This window comes from Mus pahari, chromosome 2, assembly GCF_900095145.1.
Source record: "Mus pahari chromosome 2, PAHARI_EIJ_v1.1, whole genome shotgun sequence".
In the NCBI taxonomy this organism is placed as follows: domain Eukaryota; kingdom Metazoa; phylum Chordata; class Mammalia; order Rodentia; family Muridae; genus Mus; species Mus pahari.
The window spans coordinates 68,727,648-68,732,714 of NC_034591.1; positions in this window are offsets into that span (position 1 = coordinate 68,727,648).

The window sequence follows — 5,067 nt, forward strand, 5'->3', positions numbered from 1 at the left end:
GATACAAACAAGAGAAAAACAAGAAAAATATATGGAGATACTTAAAATAGAAATGGAGAAGCAGGATCAAATGATCAAGTCTGTTGGTAAATACGAGGAACTAACAGAACAACACATCACTGCTGATGGTATTAATCAGAACAACCACTTCTGGAAACGACACTGTCTATGAAAGCCTGCAGACACAGCAATTCTATTCTTCACAGCATAGCCACTAGACATGTGTGTTAAAAGACACACAAAAACACAACGCCAATAGACCCAAAATAGAATCCCATGAGCAGCACAACTGATATAGAGAAGGCTTTGAAAAACTCTGCTTCCCTTCCTAGTACAAACTCAGAAGGAATTAGGAACAGAAGGAGCACACCTCCACAAAATGAAGACTGCATATGGCAAGTCCATAAGCATTATACAGATCATGTACTGATTCAATAAATCCAGGGAAAACTGGACTCACTGCCTCTAAAATCAAGATTAAGACTAGGGCACCCACTTTCTCCCGTCTTATTCAATGAAGTGCTCAAATCTCAGTAAGACATAAACAATAAATCAAACAGATACAAATGAGAAAGAAAAAATGTCAAATTATTTCTCTGTACAAAACATAATCATATTCTTAAAGGTGATGTCAAGTGTAAAAAGCCAAACTCACTAAGACAAATACTGCATATTTACTCTTAATGTGGAATAGGTATGTGTGTGAACATGTGTGTATGTACTCATGCACATGTGTGAGTCCTTGTGCACATGTGTGCGTGCGTGTGCATCATGTGTTGTCTTGCACATGTGTGTGTACATGTGTGTGTCCTCATGCACATATGTGTCTGTGATGAAAGTAAAAAAGTAACATTGAGAGATAAAGAGATTAAAGGAGGGGTACATGGGGGGAAGAAGGAGCAATGGAATACAGGTGACATAAAAGCAGGAGGTAGGACAATAGAACTAGCATGGGATGACATGGAGGAGACAGAGCATAGTGGGGATGGGGAATGCACTAGAACAAAATATAATGACACATTTTTATGAAAATGCCATCTCTTTGTGTGTTAACTTAAAATTTTTTGTTTTGTTTTGTTGTGTTGTGTTGTGTTGTGGTTTTCGAGACAGGGTTTCTCTGTATAGCCCTGGCTGTCCTGGAACTCACTCTCTAGACCAGACTAGCCTTGAACTCAGAAATCTGCCTGCTTCTGCCTCCCAAGTGCTGGGATGAAAGACATGCGCCACCACTGCCCAACAAAATATATATTTTTTAAATACCAGCTAACTTAATATATTAAAGAAAAAGAACTAGTTTGGATTGAAACTCTAAACTAGGCACTGATATCTACCACCAACAGAACGGTTACATTGTGGTCCAGTGTATAGGCAGTATGATCCAATATACTAACAGATGGAGAAGAAGCAATATCCTACTACACACAGCCTGGAGGGAGCTTGTCAAAATATTGTTGAATAAGAAGGACGACATGCTGTGCTATCCCACTCCTGGTCCAACATCTGGCAAAGCCAGTCGGCAGGAAAGCAGCTGCTTCTGGGATGGCAGAGACCGGGAGGGCACAGGGTCAGTCTCTTGAGTGCTGTTGGGGTTCCATTTGAGCACCTGGTGGTGGGCTCATGGGTGGGTTTAGCCTATGAGAAGTCACCATGCAGCATGCTTACGAGGTGAATGCTTCTCTGAGTGTATATTGTGCTTTTTAAAAATGTTTGGAAAACCTTCAAATTACTTCATCTCAAAGCAGGAGGGAGCAGAGGGAGAGAATGGGCTGGAAAGCAAAGTTTCTCTGACTCTTGGTTGCTATATAGGTTCAAGTTTGGTGTCAAGTGTATGTTTTATGGTTGCAAAGACATAAACGCAATAAAAAGAAAAAACATATGAGTACATCAGATGGAAATTATCTATCTTAGCTATTTTCCCAGATGTTAGAGTCCAAGAGAGATGTGGATGTGCATGTATGTGCAATCATATGTATGCATAAATGCACATATATTTTAGGGTTTAACATAAAGTCTGAAAACGAACAGGGCCAGATCCCCTGAAATGCTACAATTATATTTCTGGATTCAGTTTAACAGCTTAGAAAAAAATTGGGAAAGTTAATGCTTAGACCCCAGGGAGACAAGGAAGGAAGGTAGAAAACTGCACAGCTGGAAAAGCACTCATTACTATCCAAAGCAAACAGATGTCGCATGGGTAGACATGTACTAACCTAAAAGCCTTGCTGGAAGCCACAGCAATGTCCGGGAAGCTGTTACATCCGTGCAGGCAGCTCTGTGAGCCAACCAGTGACTAGATGCCCAGATGGAGTCCCGACCGGCTTGGCCTTAAGCTCAGCCAGTTATTTAGTGTGTTTCTCATTGACCACGGCAGAGCAATGCAACATGGGGGTGGAAAGAACACACAAATAATTCACAACGGTGTTTATTATAAAGCAGTTTCCTCTTCCAACTATTTAATATCCCAGTGTTTCCTAAATGGTCCTAAACTGGTAGAAGGTGAAAGATAATGAGACTTCTAGAGTCTTTGTCTTTGGTTCTTGGAAAAAGCATACTGTCATAGGTTACACAGAAGTCTGGGTTTTAAATGTGGGAATTTTTAACCCTCAATGTATATCCTACATCACCTCACCATAGGGTCAGAGCTTTGAGCATTCTTCTAACTAGAAGGTTCAAATCTAGCTCTGCAAATTAAATGTGGTGAGTTTAGCTGTGTTCCAGTTGAGTGCCTTGGTTTCCTCACATAAAATGGAAAGAAACACTCGAGCCTTTTTAAGATTCATATCGTAAGGTACATGTAACACTTGGCATGATGCTACACTATGCTGTGCTAACCTGTGGTGTGCTGTGTGATAAATGCACACACACACACACACACACACACACACACACACACACACATTTATAAAGGACAGAGTGCTGGGGACATAGTTTAGAGGTTAAGAGCACTGGCTGCTCTTTCAGAGTTTCAGGTTCAGTTAATTCCTAGCACACAACGTGGCAGCTGATGACCATCTATAAGAGGGGATCTGGCCGGGCGTGGTGATGCACGCCTTTAATCCCAGCACTCGGGAGGCAGAGACAGGTGGATTTCTGAGTTTGAGGCCAACCTGGTCTACAGAGTGAGTTCCAGGACAGCCAGGGCTATACAGAGAAACCCTGTCTCAAAAACAAAACAAAAAAGAAAGAAAGAAAGAAAGAAAGAAAGAAAGAAAGAAAGAAAGAAAGAAAGAAAGAAAGAAAGAAAGAAAGAAAGAAAGAGGGGATCTGACATCTTCCTCTTTCCTCCCCAGGGACCAGAGATAGATGTGGTACACAAACATACATGCAGAATAAAATACCCATACACATATAACAGTTATTATTAATAATAATTTGAAAGTAAATATATTTTTAAAAGAATCCCAGTTCAGGTATTTCTCAGGCAGCCACATTATTTTATTTTACTAAAAATCACCACCATTTCATAAGTAATGAAATTTGATTACGCAGCTCACAAAGAGATGGCCAGTTCTCAATAAAATTTTCTCATAAAAGTGAATGAGCACAAGTCAAGCCACATGTGACTATGGCTCGATTTACACTGAATCAGAGTAACAGAATTGCCCACTAAAATAAGTGGTAGTGACATTCGAGTGTGAGCACTGGGTGTGCTGACGATAATACCAGCTAACATTTATTGAGAGCAGCCTGCATACCAGGCAATGCTCAACACATCGTATCTAATTTAATCCTTGCCCCATGAGGTCTTTCCTCTCACAGAGCTCTACCTGCCAAGCAGATGGCATATTGATGACAATTAGTCAGTCCATTCCCCTTCCCGAACTCACTGGAGCGAATTCTCAACTGAACTCACTTTTCCCAGGCTGCACACTATTCCTGCTTGGTCTCATCTGTGACTAAGCATGCTCCAAAAGTCCTCAATGAGTGACAGCGAGCACACACATTTTCCAAAGAATCAATGTAAACTTACTAGTAAACAAACTCAAGGGATTCCATATGAAATTAAACACTCTTACTATGAAACACAAACACAAAATTCTAACAGACGTTAAAGGACAAACCTGAAGGAAATTTCACGCCTTGAAATGACACCTTGAGAGCCCACTTTTAGGTAGAAAAGCTTTAAAAGCATTGTGCTGTCACACAGGATGACACAAAATAGCTGTGGAGGTAAGGCTCAAGTTTCTAGAATAGTATGTGTACTTGCTTAACTTCCTGAAATGCTTCGTCTTCTCCTTTGGTTGAACTGGTAGTTCAAGTTCATGAACCTCATATTGACAATTCACCTTTAGGTTCTGTCTTTAGTTATCAATTTCATTCATTAGCATTTTTGTCAAAATTAGAATTAATCTCTTACTCTGACTAAAACGGTAGAATTCAAACTTATGTAGAACTATTTTTCGGCCGGGCGTGGTGGCGCACGCCTTTAATCCCAGCACCTTGGGAGGCAGAGGCAGGTGGATTTCTGAGTTCGAGGCCAGCCTGGTCTACAAAGTGAGTTCCAGGACAGCCAGGGCTATACAGAGAAACCCTGTTTCGAAAAACCAAAAAAAAAAAAAAAAAAAGAACTATTTTTAACTAGAGAAACATAAAGAAAAAATTAATTTCATTAAATTTGTCAATCACATATACAATTATTATCTTGCTACATGTGTGGAAACTTTGGGGTTAACTTATGAACTAGATAGCAAAAATCTTTGCCTGCAAAGACATTCCAAATTTTACACGCATGCACACACACACACACACACACATACTATACATGATGTACAGTTTTATAAGATTTTGATATCATTGTACCTAGTTTTAATTAGGTTACTTTTATAGTAATAGGATGTTATAAATATTTTTATTACATTTTATCTACATCATAAATGTTAAAACCTGAATAATAATTTATTTGAGAGAGGTGACATACATTATAAACCTGGAGATTTAGGTTGTTTTAATTTTTCATTCTTATAAGGGTTCTAAGATGAATATTTTTACAGGCAGATTTTTATGCATATCTCTAGATATTGCCTTCAGATGAAATACTTTGAAATCAATATATTCTTCTTTTTGGGT